Genomic DNA, 16,845 nt, shown 5'->3' on the forward strand with positions numbered 1-16,845 from the left:
ATGGGGAGTAAAACTATGCCAGGGTACACCTGGCGGGGCCTCCGCGTGTGTGGATCACTGGACTTGATGGACCTAGGCCAGTGATGGCTAACCTTTTTGAGCCCGAGTGCCCAAACTGCCGCACAAAACCAAAGAATTTCCTCAAAGTGCCAGCACGTCAATTAAACCTTAATAACAAGATTTTAGTATCTAAAAACTCTTTATAAAGTTGCCTGAACTATGTAACATCATTTTTAAAGGTTGGAATCTTTGTATTGTCAGAGAATCAATTTGATTCACAATCCTTTGGTTTTCATTTCAATTTATTGGCAATTTATAATGTTTTAATGATTTCATTCATGGGCCGAATACACACATACTTTTCTCTGTCGCCGCACTCTTTGACCAAAAGATTTGTAAGCCTGCAACCACGTCAAGGTAGACTCTTTCAGCAGCTCCCCTCCCTCCCCCTTACCTTTGTGGCCAAGTCAAAATGATCTACCAACAATAAAATTTTAAAAAACACAAAGCACGCTGTACGCAGAGAAAATGTTAATTATCATTTATATTCCGCGGGTTTTCAAAGAGGTCAAGGCAGATGACTTTATGCAATGTCACCTCAGTAACAACTATACAAAAATAGACAAATATTCACCCTCCCTTTTTACTAAACCGCGATAGCGGTTTTTAGCGCAGGGACCTGCGCTGAATGCCCCACGCTGCTCTTGAAGCTCATAGGCTCCCTGCGCTAAAAAAAGCTATTGCGGTTTAGTAAAAGGGGACCATAGTGCAAAATATAGACAACATATATAAATTCTCAAAACGGACACATTTTGATCACTAAATTGAAAATAAAATCATTTTCCTACCTTTGTTAATTTCATCAGTCTCTGGTTGCACTTTATTCTTCTGACTGTGCATCCAATATTTCTTCCCTTTTTTCAGCCTCCTGTATGCTTTCTGTCCTCCAGACCTCATTCCCTCCTCAAACTTTTTCTTTGTTTCACCCTGCCCCCTTCTTTCTTTTTCTCTCTCTCCATACCCCCTTTCATTCTGTATGTCTGTCTTTCTCTCTCTCTCCGGGCCCCATTTTTCTTTGTTTCACCCAGCCCTCTTTCTTTTTTTTTTTTTTGGCTCCCTATCCCCCCCCTTTCTTTCTTTCTCCTTGCCCTCCCCTATGCCACCACCATTGGGAAAATGCTGCCACCGCCACTGGGGAATAGGCTGCCACTGCCGCTATCGGGAACAGGCCGGCGCCGAGTTCGCCCTGCTTCTCTTCCCTACGGGGCCGACCAACTCTCACCACTCGACGTCAATTCTAACATCGGAGAGGATGTTCTGGGCCAGCCAGGCAGCGATTGGCTTTCCCAGAACGTCCTCTCCGACATCTGAATTGATGCGGGTGGCGAGAGTTGGTCGGCCCCACAGGGAAAAGCAGGGAGAACTTGGCATCGGCCTGTTCCCAATGGCGGCGGTGGCACTCAAGTGGCTAAAGAGACGCAGTTTGCCAGCCTAGGGAGAACACTGGAGGGTGGCCAGCTGTGCACCCCCTTGGGGCGTAAAACCAGGGCAGACCGCCCCCACCCCCACTTTGGTATGCCACTGTCTGTACCTCACTCCCTCCCTATGACCAAAAATTCTCCTTTCTTCTATTCCCCGTGTACACAACCATCTCTTTCCCTCCCTTCCTCTCTCCCAAGTCCTTGCCTTCTGTGTCCAAAAACACATTCCCTCCCCCACCTTAGCATCTCTTTCCCTCCCTTCCTCTCTCCCAAGTCTATGCCTTCTGTGTCCAAAAACACATTCCCTCCCCCACCTCAGCATCTCTTTCCCTCCCTTCCTCTCTCCCAAGTTCATGCCTTCTGTGTCCAAAAACCCATTCCCTCCCCCACCTCAGCATCTCTTTCCCTCCCTTCCTTTCTCCCAAGTTCATGCCTTGTGTCCAAAACGCACTCCCTCCCCCTTTTTTGTTCCCCGTTTGCCTCCCAGCCCATCTTAGCAACTTTCTCAGCAAAATGTAGCTCGAGCCGCGTAGGCTTGTCTTCTATTTCCTGCCTGTCCCGCCGCGCACACATAGCCAACCAGAAGTCTTCCCCGACGTCAGCGCTGATGTCGGAGGGCGGGCTTTGCTTAAGCCCTCCCTCCGACATCAGCGCTGACGTCGGGGAAGATTTCAGATCGGCTGTGTGAGCTGCAGGGCAGTCGGAGTAGAAGACGAGCCTTGCGGCTCGAGTTATATTTAACCCCGCGGGTCCCCCATCGTCCCCGTTCAGCTCTCTCTCCTGTGCACCCCCTGGTAGTACTGCCCTGATGGCGGCCCTGCGCGTGCCAGCTGCAAAGCCTTTGCGTGCCACAGTTGGCAAACGTGCCATAGGTTCGCCATCGCTGACCTAGGGTCTGATCCAGAGATGGCAATTCTTTAGTTCTTATGTTCGTATGTTCTAATTTCATTTTTCACTTTTATCTGCAGTCTGGAATGTATACCATCCAGTCCAGTTGATTTGCTACTCTTCAGTTTGTCAAACTGGCCCATTAAATCATCCAGAATTATAGAAATTTGGTTGAATTTCTCTGATTCATCAGAATTGAACACCATATCTTGCACCAGTAATTCCTTAAGACAAAAGAACAAAATCCAAAATGTTGCACAAAGGAGATGAAGCAGCAAAACAACAAAAAGATTGTGGAACAGCGCAGATATACCAGTTCCCAAATGACTTAAAACAATCCACAAATGATGTATACAGTCACAAGTGACAAACCAGATAAAACCAAATAACACAGGCCGAGTTCTGCCAAAGTAAAATGCCTTCCTGAAAGGTCTTATAGGGTCCTTGGCTGTCTTAAATATAAAACCGTGATAGTCAAAAAAAATCCATGCAGTTGAAGAGGCTACAAATGAAGAGCACAGGACAGAAGCTCCAATGCAGGGGTGGACAACTCTGGACCTCGATGGCCGAAATCCAGTCAGGTTTTCAGGATTTCCTCAATGAATATGCATGAGATCTATTTGCATGCACTGCTTTTAATGCATATTAATTGGGGAAATCCTGAAAACCTGACTGGATTCCAGCCCTCGAGGACCAGAGTGGCCACCCCTGCACCAATGTAAGCTATCTTGATACCAGCCTACTGTTATCAAGTTATTTGGCCACTTAATAAACTACAAACTGGTACATCTGATCTTCTGTTCCACAATCCTTTGGTTGCTTTGATTGTTTGTTTTTATTTCTCATTTGATATCCCTCTTCAAACAAAATCTCAAAGCGGTTTTCAATACAAATCACAATGAAAAGAATGCCAATATTAATAGGAAAGATAAAATAATCAAACAAGAGACATTCTTACAATCAAAAATAAAAAAATAAAAGCAATATACTATTAAAATGGTTAAAATTTAATAGATTTACTGATGCCATTAATTTCATTCAGAGTTACCCTGAAAAAATGTCTTCCAAAGTGATTTAAATTTGGAAAAGGATTGCTCAGATCTAATATAAGGTAGAAGATTATTCCAAAACAATGGAGAGAGAAAAATTATGCAGAGGAATGTGTTGATTCATAGTGGGCCATGCTTGGGGATGGAAGATCAAGTCTGTTGGAATCAATGTAAACGTGATGGAGTACAAGGTACAGTGAGAGAAGCTAAATTAGAGGGTTGTGAAAGATGAAGAGTTTTAAAGGCTATACACAAACTTTTAAACCGACATCTGTACTGTAAAGGAAGCCATAAACTTTGTGGTACCTTTTGGTGCTATTTTTATTTTGTTGTTTTGGTAGTTTTGAATAAAATCCTGTCCTGATGTCCATTTTTGACCTTTGCACCTCTAAGTCTCTTTTTTACCATTCTCCTTATCTTATCATAGTCTCCTTTCTTAAACTTAAGTGCTGTTCTATTAGATTTCCTGTGTGAACTTATTCCAGAGATTATATCAAATCTGAACATTTTATGATAACTCTTATCAAGTGGCAACAACACCGTTACCTCCTTCACCAATTCATAGGCTCCACTAAGAACTAGACCTAGAATGGCATCACCTCTTGTCGGTTCCTGAACCAGCTGATCCATAAAGCAGTCTTTGATTTCATCAAGGAATTGTATCTTCCTAGCATCCTTTGATGATACATTTACCCAGTCAATACCTCCCATTATTACTCTGTTACCCAGTTTGATTGCCTCCCTAATTTCTTGTTCTTTCTAGCCTCTGTGTCTATCTCTGTGTAAATTTGCGTCTCTGTCTCTGTATTTCTGTGTGTCTCTGTCTCTGTCTGTGAGCATATGTGTTTATAGCTCTATCGATTAATGCCAATAAAGTGACTTTGCTGCTCTGTGACTTTCTCATGAGAAGTTCTCTAAAATCACTGCTCTCGTTCTTCCATTTAGGATGACATTACTTATATTGTGGTAAGTCCAAGCTTTTGTTTTTCTGAACTGTTGCCAAAGTCAAAAGTATTGAATTAGTGTTATTGTATCAGAAAATCTTGCTCTTTGTAGCCACTGTGTCTACCTCTGTGTGAGTGTGTGTATCTGTGTTCATATAATATATGTTTCCTTCAGCAGTTGTGTTTCTACCTTCTGTGTGTCCATGTCTGTATCTGTGAATATATGTGTGTCTGTCTCTATTAATTGCTGCCAATAAAGTGATTTTGCTGATCTGTGACTTTCCCATGAGACGTTCTTGTCTAATATCACTGCTCTTAATCTTCTCTTTAGGATAAAGCTACTGGTGATGTGGTAAGTCCAAACTTTTGTTTTTCTGAACTATTGCCAAAGTCAAAAGTATTAAATTGATGTTACTGTATCAGAAAATCTTGCTCTTTGCAGCCACTCTATCTACATCTGTGTGTGTGTGTCTGGGTTCATATCTGTGTCTATATCTGTGGTTATATGTGTGTCTGCCTCTGTGTGTGTGTGTTCATATGTTTGTCTGCCTCTGTTGACTGATCCCAATACAGTGAGTTACTGCTTTGTAACTTTCCCATGAGAAGTTCCTCTCTAAAATAACTGCTCTCTTTTTTCCCTTTAGATAATAATAATAAGAATTTATTTTCTTATATACCGCCCTACCAACAGTTTTGGGCGGTTCACAACAGATAAAGAAAACTGAAACATTTCAGCAAAAAATTACAATTTCATAAAAACAATACTTCATACAGCAGTCAAATACAGCATTAGTTAATATACAGTTTCAAATATTACTAAAAAATAAAAAGTTTAGAAGAATAAAAATAGAACCACATCGTAAAATTAAAATCAAAATTTTTGTTAAATTTTTATTAAATCTTGTCTGATAAAAATTGAATCAAAAATAAATTTGCTTGTAGTTATTCTAGATAAAGATTTAATCTTTCATGACCAGATAAGCTCTGTTGTAAAAGCCTGTTTCCATAAACTTCCTCTCATTCATTCCCTAAACTCATTTCTTGAAACTGATGCAATTACAACCCTCGTTCACTCACTGGTCATCTCTTATTTAGATTACTGTAATCTCTATATAATGGAATCACTCAAAAAGAACTACGTCATCTGCAGCTCATTCAAAACACGACAATTAAGCTTATTTATAAGGTTGAGAAATATTATCATGTAACTCCTCTTCTGTGAAAAGCTCACTGGCTACCCATTACTCACTGTATTATCTATAAAACCTTAATGCTTGTTTACAAAATCAAACTTTCGCATCTCCCATCTTTTCTTGATAAACTCATCATCCCTTTTAGCCCTTCCTGGACTGTTAGATCGGCCGATCAGAATCTACTGACCATACCTTCCATCAAAGAATTCTATTACACTAGTTAAACTAATTTTTTTATAGTAGCTCCTACTTTATGGAAAGCCATGCCACTTCAACTCCTTCTTGAAAATTCACTCGATAAATTCAGGATTAAACTAAAATCATTTTTATTCAAAGATGCATACCATAGCATTTAAATATTTCCTCCCTAATAGCTAGCAAACTAAATACAAACCGCTTCTAAGAAGCAAACCACTTTCCTGATGTCATATCCTCCCCCTCTCTTCCTCTCCTTTTAATTTTTCTTTTAATGATATAATTATCAACTTTCCCTTTCCCCTTCACCCTCAAGCTCACATTCATAATTGTAATTTGTCAATTTAATGTTCACACATCCTCCCCTTATAAAAATTTATTTTTAACCTTTTATTTTTAACATTGTAAATTGGCCAGGTGTCCTTCGATGGTCAGTATATTAAAATTAATAAACTTAAACTTGAACTTTATCAAATAAATGCATTTCTAATGATTTCCTTATTTATTTGATAAACAAGAATGTTGATTTTAATTTTATGATGTGGTTCTATTAGATGAACACTGCTAACGATGGGGTAAGCCCAAACTTTTGATCTTATTCTTTTTTTCTTGTGAACTATTCTAGATGTGACACATATTAAACTGCAACCAGTGTTTATATCTGTCTGTATGTCTGCGTGTTTGTGCTTGTATGTGTGCATGTCTATATCTAACAGCATATTTCTGTCTATAATTCTGTCCTATTTCTGTTTATGTCTGTCTCCCTCTATTGATTGATGCCAATAAAGTGACTTTGCTGCTCTGTGAGTTTCCCATGAGATATTCTTCTCTAAAATCACTGATCTCATTCTTCCCTTTAGGTTTTCCGTTACTTATAATTTGGTAAGTCCAAACATTTGATTTTCTGAACTATTGCCAATGTCAAAAGTATTGAATTGGTGTTATTGTATCAGAAAATCTTGCTCTTTGTAGCCACTGTGTCTATCTCTGTGTATGGGCTCATTTATCTATCTGTATTTGTGAGCATTTGTGTGTCTATATCAGTGGTTCTTAACCTTGTTGGAGGTACTGAACCCCACCAGTTTCATATGCGTGTTCACTGAACCCTTCTTTATTGAAAAAATAAAATATGATTTTTACAAATTCAAAACATAGGTATACAGTGAGAGAAAAAATATCAATTTTGAAAACAAAAAAGTTCTCCTATATTTCGAATAATAATAACATAATAATGAAATTTACTGCAAATCAGTGTGACTTCTGCTGTTGCCTCTCAGAGACCAGTTCAGAAATGCGCTGCTTTATCTTGGCAAGTGCCACTCTCATGTCATTTTCGCAACAAAGTCTGTTCCTTTTCTTCGTTTTTATGTCCAGCATCCTCGAAAAGGATTGCTCGCAAAGATATGTTGTAACAAACGATATGAAAATTTCCAAAGCTTTCTTAGCAATAACAGGGTACGTTACCAATTGTTGACACCAAAACATTGAGAGCGTTGTTGTTCTGAAGAGTTGCTGTTGAACCTGGCTCTGCTGAATTTCAATGATTTCATCGAGGTATTCATCATTGACATCTGTTGTATCAACACTAAACGTGAACAGCTGTCTCACCCATGCTGGATATGACTCTTGTAGGGAAGTATCCGTCGAGAGACTTTGTAAGCTCATCTAAGTGCGTGGCAATAGTTTGCTTCAGTTCCGCGGGTACAGAAATGTCTCTGATTCCAGATACATCTTTGATCTTACTTACACAGTTGTCTAGCAGGGGAAAGTTTGCGAAGTTATCGTTTTCTGTTCGTCGTTTCCATAATGGTAGCTTTTTTTGAAAAGTTTTCAGGTTTTCTTCCGCTTCGATGATGTTGACCCTGCATCTGCTTATTGAGATGATTGAGAGCTGAAAAGATATCAGCCATGTACGCTAAAATGAGAATGAACTTAGAATTTTTGAAGCAATCTGCATGACAATGTTGCTGCTCTTGCAAAAACAGAGCTAATTCCACTCGTATGGCAAAAACACGATTCAGCACCTGTCCCCGGGATAACCACCGAACGTTAGAATAGTACAGAAGTACCTCAAATTCAGATCCCATTTCTTTACACAGCTCCTTGAAGATGCGGTGCTTCAGAGCATTATTTCGCACATAGTTCACGCATTCCACAACAATTTTTAAAACTTCTGCCAGTTTTGGAGGCAAGGTTTTTATTGCCAATGCATGCCTGTGCAGAATGCAATGCGTAACAATTATGTGTGGTGCATCGGCATTCACTTGCGCACCAAAACCGGACTTTCTTCCGAGCATGGCTGGAGCTCCGTCCGAACAAACTGCAGAAACCATATCCCACGAAAGATTGTTGTCTTTGAAGAAGTCATCCACAAGTTTCTTCACATCAGTTGCCTTAGTTGTTGTTGTAAGAGGCTTACAAAATAAAAAATCTTCCTTTATCACATCGTCTTTCACATAGCGCACGAATACTGCAAGCTGGCTTAGATTGGAAACGTCTGTGGTCTCGTCGAGTTGAAGGCTGAATTTTGCCGGGCTTGAAATCAGATCTGCAACTACTTGAGCCAAGATGTCTTTGCTCATGTCCTCTATTCTGTTGCTGATGATGTCATTTGAAAGAGGAATTTCAGATAACTGAACTTCAGCCGCTTTTCCCAGCATGATATTCGCCATCTTCAACACAGCTGGTTTTATGAGTGTTTCACCAATGGTGTGTGGTTTGCCCTGCTTTGCGATCAGGTAAGCAACTTCGTACGATGCTGTGAGGATCGGTTTGTTGATGGGTACAAAGCCGAGAACAGGCAGAGTAGCCTTTTCATCGAATCTTGCTCTCTTCACCTTGAATTCAGCGAGCGTTGTGTTTTCGTATTTTACATCTCCATGCAGCTTAAGGAAGTGTTCCCTTAGTTTTGCCGGAGCTAGACTAGAATTACTCAACTTGGCATTACAAATCATGCAATTAGGACGCTGACTCCCATCACGTTCCGTTATACATGTGAATCCATATTGTACATATTCGTCCGACCACTTTCGTATTTTGCTCGACATAGTTAGTAAGGGATTAAAATATTAAGATAGGTATCGCACGACGTACCATCACAACAGTTACAATTCGACTACTGTGCACATCAAATCCCCTGCAGCACAGATAGGCCAAGCTATGTTGCGTGATCACCTGCAGCCAATTATGGACAAGCGGGGCGTATCATCACGAATCATAAGCGCTTCGGTCACGTTCAATCATCTATCAGTTAAATCACAAATTTTGATCAGGAATTGATTGATGTATATAAGGCGTTAGTTACAGATTGATAGATCAAGAAACCGAGTACACGATCAGTCTTGATCAAAATCACTGAATAACTGATAGATGATTGAACGTGACCGAAGCGCTATATGAGTCGGAGGTGTGTTTTGACCTCCGCCGAACCCGCGAGACTGACTCACCGAACCCCTGGGGTTTGGTTGAACCCAGGTTAAGAACCACTAGTCTATATGTTTGTCTGCCTCTATCGATTGATACCAATAAAGTGACTTTACTGCTTTACTACTATTTATTATTATTTCTATTGCACTGAAAGGCATACATAGCAAAGTACATTTTAACATACAATAGACAGTCCCTGCTCAGAAGAGCTTGCAATCTAATTTAGACAGGACATTTCAGTGTTGGGGAGATTATGGTAGAGGAAATGATACAGTGGGTCTAGGTATCTGATAGCAGTGTGCGGGAGTTAGCTTGGATTTGAGTACTGCCAGGGATAGAGCATGACATATTGATTCAGGCAACCTGTTCCAGGCATATGGTGATGCAAGAAAAATGGACAGAGTCTGGAGATGGGTACAGATAAGAGAGGCTTGCCTGATGAACAGAGATCACGGGGGGTGGGGAGCATAGAGGAGATTAGTGAAGACAGATATGGGGGGCTTCAGAGTGAATGCACTTGTAAGTCAGCAAGATGAGTGTCCCCCTCCCACCGCTGCAGTCAGTGGGAGAGAATGTGTGAGAGAGAAAGTATATATATATATATATAACATATTAGATCACAACATATGTAATAATCAAGTCCAAGAATATTCAATACAACCTCTTCTAAAAATTACTTTAAGTAGAGTTCAAATTAGAAATGCACAAAGCACGTAACAGATGACCTGAAAACGCTGTTCCTATATATGAAGGAGAATAGGAATTTTGTAACTAAATCATTCAGTCTTGTGTCAGCAGGAAATACTAACAAGCATCATTCCAGCCTTAAAATAAATGCAAAGAAATAAAACAAACTCAGTTTAAGTCTGATTATAAAAGTTAATCTGGTATGCAATATCTAATACAGGGGTGTCCGATGTCGGTCCTCGAGGGCCGCAATCCAGTCGGGTTTCAGGATTTCCCCAATGAATATGCATTGAAAGCAGTGCATGCACATAGATCTCATGCATATTCATTGGGGAAATCCTGAAAACCCGACTGGATTGCAGCCCTCGAGGACCGACATTGGATACCCCTGATCTAATACATTGTCTGAAGGGATACTTGCACTAAAAATAACAAATAATGCAAAAGGAAATAAGCTTTAGTAATCTACCACACACACAGATGCTCAGTTCCTCTCTAGTAGATTCATGAAAGACACACTGTTTAGAACAGTGGTCTCCAACTCAAATCCTTTACAGGGCCACATTTTAGATTTGTAAGTACTTGGAGGGCCTCAGAAAAAATAGTTAATGTCTTATTAAAGAAATGACAATTTTGCATGAGTGCCTCAATACATAGAAGAAAAAAATCCAAACCCTGAAAGGTGTACCCAGTGCTGTACATTTTAACATACAATAGACAGTCCCTGCTCAGAAGAGCTTGCAATCTAATTTAGACACGATATTTCAGAGTTGGGGAGATTATGGTAGAGGAAATGATACAGTGGGTCTAGGTATCTGACAGCAGTGTGCGGGAGTTAGCTTGGATTTGAGTACTGCCAGGGATGGAGCATGACGTATTGATTCAGGCAACCTGTTCCAGGCATATGGTGATGCAAGAAAGAATGGCTCACATTCTTTCAAAGGAGCAAAGCATTCATTGGAGACAGACAGGGGATATGCAGCCCCACTTGATGGTGAAGTCTCTGACAGCGGTACGCTCCCCTAGCTAGAGTAAGCCTTTGAGCATGTGCAGGATTGTCCTCCCCTCTGCCGGTCAGTCTTTTTCTGACCCGTTCCTGTACAGTCACGGCTCTCCCCTTTGTCAGAGAAAAATATTAATAGGAAAAAGAAAAGTCATTTTTAGTCAGGAAAAGTGTGAAATTCTGACCTGTTTCTCACAGTTCTTCAGTGAAAGAGAAACTGATTCCTTCAACTGCCAGGTTTTTCTTTACCAAAGCTTTGGGCATGGCTACTGGATAGCTTCACTTTCTTTAGTTGCTCTATCCAGTTGGACACAGGGGTTGTTTCTCTCATTGGCAGGACATGCCTTTGACATTCTGAATTCAGACTGAAGGGGACAACAGGTACGAGGGGGCATTCGGAGAAACTGAAGGGAGATAGGTTCAGAACAAACGCAAGGAAGTTTTTTTTCACCCAAAGGGTCGTGGACACTTGGAATGCGCTACCGGAGGAAGTGATCAGGCAGAATACGGTACAGGGATTCAAACAGGGATTGGACGGATTCCTGAAGGATAAAGGGATCATGGGATACTGAGGGAGGAGCTGGGATGTAACACAAGTATAGAAAACTAACCAGGTAATGAGTATAGAAACCAAACCAGGTCGTGCATGTGCAAGACCGGAGGGTTAGGACCTCGATAGGAAGACAGGACTTAAATGAGAAACCAAGGTGGCAAGGGAGCCCCTTCTGGTGATACAGACAGGTCGTGACCTGTTTGGGCCGCCGCGGGAGCGGACTGCTGGGCGGGATGGACCTGTGGTCTGACCTGGCAGAGGCACTGCTTATGTTCTTATGTTCTTATTTCAATTTGATGCAATCTACTACATTAGCTTTCATCTCTTCTATTTACTACCTCAGCACTTTGGAGGTTTTTCCACACTTACAGAGAAACATGAAGCCTGAGAATACCTTTATCTATCCATTCAGGCTTCATGATGTTCTAACTCCTGAGAAAACCTTGATTCCCTTCTCCAAATGAAGAGTTTTTCCGAACTCATCCCAGATTCTTTCCTACACTTGGTAAGGATTTTCATTTACACCAATCTATTACTTTATCATCGTCGTTTCTTCCTTTGCATTCCTTTCCAGCAGACCAAGGTCTCCATGCTTTTATGTTTTTACCTCTAGGCAACTACTCATTTCGCCAACCAAATCAGCTCTTCGTTTCCTCTACATCAGCTACTGAGGAACACAAGAAAACAAAGAAACAATAAAATGCAATATGATTGCACAGAGAAAGAACTCTCTCTCTCCTCTCCGATAGCACATTGTATTAATTTGTGCTATCCAAGAGCACACCTGATCCCTCCTGTGTCAATTGTGGATCATAGAGAGCGACTTAGAGCTTCTGCATGGCAAATTTTCATCTTAATTCCTATTCAGGATGTTTCTGAAGCTGCATTATGATCCGCAGTGCATCCATTTTTGCTGTGCAAGAGCTCATATTCAACCTCCTGGTGGGGCATCAATTACGAGCTACAGCAGCTCCAATAGTCGACTTGAAATCCACCCCCAATCTAGGGTATTTTCAAACCAGGAACCTAGTCTTCTGTGCATACTTTTACAATGCAGTGCAATTTGGACCACACTTTCGCTCCAGATTTTTGCTTTTAACAATCAGCTTTACGCAATCTCTTTGAATTATAGACTGTTTTCCACCTCCCATGTGCTTTTCAGTTTGGGACTCATCCAATGCTTCCAGGTGAGTCTTTCTCCTCCAATTTGAACCTTGCAAATATGACACATTCTAATCACAAAATAAAATAAAAAAGGTAAATGGTGCTCAGCCAATCAAATTCAGATCAGGAGGTTCGGAGAATCCCCAGCCCAAGAGCCCTGCTTTTTTTTCCTTTTGGCTTCTTTTTTTGATTGATGCAGTTTGACTGGTTGAGCAGGCTGCCCACTGAATCCCCTGAAAGCCCTCTCCGCATGCCACTGCTTCCCTGTAAACCCTCCCATAAAACAGCACTTCTCTCCCTTCCCTCCAGTCCCGACCCTTTTTACAGGCCTTCCCCATGCATTTCTATAACTTCTTTCCCTTCTCTCCAGCCATCCCTTGCAGATCTTGCCTCCAGCCATCCTGTAGGTCTAGCAACTCTCATCCTTGCCCCCAGGCCCCCCACAACCAATTCAGCACCCCTCTCTCTTATCCATAGCCCTCCTGCCCACAGATGGAGTACCTCCGTTCCTTGACCCAACCTTTCCTGCAGATTCAGCACCTCTCCTCCTTCCATTTCCATTTCTTACTTACTATCAGTTCTGAAAAGATCTTAAAACCCACTTATTTAAACAATATTACATTACATTACATTAGGGACTTCTATTCCGCCTATACCTTGCAGTTCAAGGCGGATTACAAAAGAGCTAATTGGACATTTCCAGTGAAGTTACAACAGTATTGGGGTTTTTTTTTTTTGGTTACAAGGGAGGAGAGGTAGCTGGATTAATTCTGGAAGAACTTGCAAATTGGATATTAAATTGACAGTACGTTACTGTGTGATATAACAATTACAGTTAGAGTACAAATAAGATTACGTTACATTTCAGGGATCTGAATACTTAGTTGGTGTTTTGGGGAGGAAGAGATTATTTAAGTGGAGGTTTTGGGGGAGAATTTATCTAGGAGGAGGGGGAAGGGTTGGGTTAAGATATCTGGATAAATTTTTTGAAAAGTAGGGTTTTGATTTCTTTTCGAAAAGTTTTGAAGTCGCCGTCAACAGGTTGGAGATGGAGTGGTTAAGTTTTGCTGCTTGCGTCGCCAGAAGGTTATCAAACAACTTTTTGCGCTGAGTGCCCTTGAGTGGAGGGAAGGCAAAAGGGTTCGGAGTTCTTTGTCTTGATGTGAGGATCTGGTTTAGGCGGTTGTTTAGATAGGGGGGGGGGGGTGGAGCCGTTTAATGCTTTGAATAATAGACAGTAGAATTTGAATTGAATTCGTGCTTGCATAGGTAGCCAGTGAGAGTCTAAGAAGGCAGTTGTAATATGATCATATTTTCTCAGGGAGTAGATCAGTCTGAGGGCAGTGTTTTGTATAGTCTGAAGTTGTTTTATCCTGTTGGCAGGACAAGGTAGATAGAGGGAATTGCAATAGTCCAGTAGACCTAAGACTAGGGATTGGACAATTAGCCTGAATTGTGCTGGGTTGAAGAATTTTCTTATTTTATGTAGATTTCTCATAATTAAAAAAGCTTTCTGGGATGTTTTATTGATTTGGGATTGCATTGTGCAGCATCTGTCTATCGTTACTCCTAGGAGTTTGAGTTCGGCTGTATTGGGTATTTGGTGTTTTTAATTTTCAGTTCTGTAATGGAGGGAGTTTTGGCCTTTTCGAGCAGAAGGAATTTTGTTTTCTCTGAGTTTAGTTTCAGTTTGTGGTCTTCCATCCATTTTTCCACTGCATCTAGGGTTATTTCCAGTTTTGCTCTGATGGGTCGAAGGGGAGGAGTATGGTGATGTCGTCTGCGTAGCTGAAGGATGTAACATTTAAGTTATCTAAAGTGGCTCCAAGGGAGGAAATAAAGAGGTTGAAGAGCGTAGGTGATAGAGGTGATACTTGTGGAGCTCCACATGGGTTGGACCATGGTTCTGATTTGATATTTGATATTAGATATAATATACATTATTGATTTTCATATGATCATGTATACTCGTGTGTCTCTGCGCGTGTGCATGTACGAGTGTTGCTGTGTGGATATCTGTGAGCATCTTTGTGCCTCTATTGATTCATCCCTTTGAAGTGACTTTGCTGCTTTTCTCTAGAATCTCACTCTCCTTCTTCCCTTTAGAAAAATGGTCTTAAACCCATACCCGCCAATTTCTTGGTAAGTCCAGACTTTTGTTCTTGTTCTTCTCAACTGTTGTAGATTTCAAAACCGCTTCTTTTTTGGAGTTACTGTGTCAGCAAAACTTGCTCTTTGTAGCAACTGTGTCTAGCTCTGTGTGCATGTATGTTTATGTGTGTCTGGCGTGTATGTGTGTGTGCATACTCGTATGTCTCTGCGTGTGTGAATGTACGAGTGTTGCTGTGTGGATATCTGTGAGTATCTTTGTGCCTCTCTTGGTTGATCCCTTTGAAGTGACTTTGCTGCTTTTCTCTAGGATCTCGCTCTCCTTCTTCCCTTGTACCTGGTTTGTTTCTTTTTTCTTGCAGAAACTTTTATGGACAAACAAGCACCATTAAAGAAATCCCATGGGACATAATTGCTGGTAAATCCAACTTCCTCTTGTTAGGTATATTAGCAATTTGAGCATAGGTAAAAGACAGAAATTACCAATCATTTAGCCACCTCCTTCTCTCTGGTCTATGAAATAATCTTTATTAAAATGATCCCACGTGTTGGCAGTAGGTGGCAGTGTTGCTTCCATGAACCCCAACATTATGCAGCTTTGCAGGAGACCTGAGCTTCATAGCCATGGCATATGCATCAACCTGCTGGCTCTGGGAGCAGCCCTGAAGGAAGTGTTTTCTCTGCGTCTGTGGGCACTGCAGAGGGATTGGGGAAAGGAGGTGGAGCAGTGGCTTTCAACCCAGTCCTCAGGGACATCCTGGCCAGTCGGTGCACCCACAATGAATATGCATGAGAGATATTTGCATGTAATGGAGAAAGGGTCTGCTAAATATATGAGGGATCTTCAAAAGGTTTCCACACTTTTAACTTTTTAAACACTATTTATTAAATATCTCAAAAGGAAATTATATCACTCTTCCACATAATCACCCTGTTTTATGATACATTTTTCCCACCATCCTACTAACTTCTTAAACCATCAGAAAAGAATATAAAAAATATGGATATATGAAAGTGCAGGAACCTTTTTTAAAAAAAAATTCTTTATTCACTTTTATAATTTACATCAAGAGCATCAAAAAGTAACACCATTTTGACTTAAACACATCACTTGAAACTCTACAATTCTTTAAATTACATAGAATTATCCTTTCCCTCCCTTCTCTTCAATACCTCATAACGCATATATTGATATAATGATATTAATAATAATACAGTGCAGGAACCTTTTCAAGAACCCTTGTATCTCTTGCAATTTCATTATGGATTTCCTGAAAACTCAACTGGCCAGGTGGTCCCTGAGGACTTGGTCCAAATCCACTGAGGTAGGTGATAAACCTGGCTCTTCTAGCAGCCTCCTTCCCCAGATCTAATCACCTCTAGTTTTTCTATGTTAATACAGAGCAGGAGAGAAACCGGTCTTTATTAGAGATCTACCGTATGAACACCAGGAGCATGAAAAAAAGGAAGGAACCATGTAATCCAAAATAAAAATTCTGCATTCAGACCTAAACAGCACCTAATCAATGTGTTCTTGAAGCAACTCCCACTTCAATACTGATCATGATAATCCCTTCAGAAAGATTTTGTGTTTTTCTCTCAGATTGCCTCTGCTCAGTATTTCCTTGTCTTTTTCTCTCTTCTAGAAGGTCCTGGCCTCGCTATCAGCCAAAGGAATGTGCCAAATGGCCACCGTAGAATCCTCTCTGAACTCTTCTCTTCCATACAAGGGATCTTCTTCCATATCATCTAGCACTTGAAGCCTATTATCCTGTAGAGATGTCTCATGATTCAGCTGTCCCTTGTATCCCTTCCTCAATAAAGTAAAAGCATTCAAATTCCTGGTTCTACTTCCTTCATCTCTTGAGACATGAGTTATCACAAGTACAATTACAATATTGCACAAGTTCTGTGTGGATTACAGAGACAAAAGCTGGTCAACCTGAATAAAACATGAATTTGTGCAGACTGGTGAACCTGTTTTCCCCTTTAACCCTGGTTTCTAGGGTAATAGAGAAAGGGTGAGGTTCTTGTCTCAAATATGTAGCCACCCCCTGAGTCAGTGGAAGGGGCAGTGGGGTCATGTATCCTGCTTAGGAGATCCCAGAGTTTGAAATCACCCTCCCTCTCCAGTTGGCAAAACATGTCACACA

General features: G+C 40.9%; 1 long non-coding RNA gene across 1 annotated transcript; it reads left to right on the top strand.

The window, feature by feature from the left end:
• The first annotated feature begins 6,610 nt into the window (after window positions 1-6,610).
• On the top strand, window positions 6,611-16,530 carry LOC117354756. Its single transcript, XR_004538242.1, has 4 exons — window positions 6,611-6,632; window positions 14,690-14,725; window positions 15,055-15,110; window positions 16,339-16,530. It is a non-coding gene; the product is annotated as an uncharacterized LOC117354756 (long non-coding RNA).
• The last annotated feature ends 315 nt before the right edge of the window (window positions 16,531-16,845 follow it).

The sequence above is a fragment of the Geotrypetes seraphini genome, chromosome 2, assembly GCF_902459505.1.
Source record: "Geotrypetes seraphini chromosome 2, aGeoSer1.1, whole genome shotgun sequence".
NCBI lineage: Eukaryota > Metazoa > Chordata > Amphibia > Gymnophiona > Dermophiidae > Geotrypetes > Geotrypetes seraphini.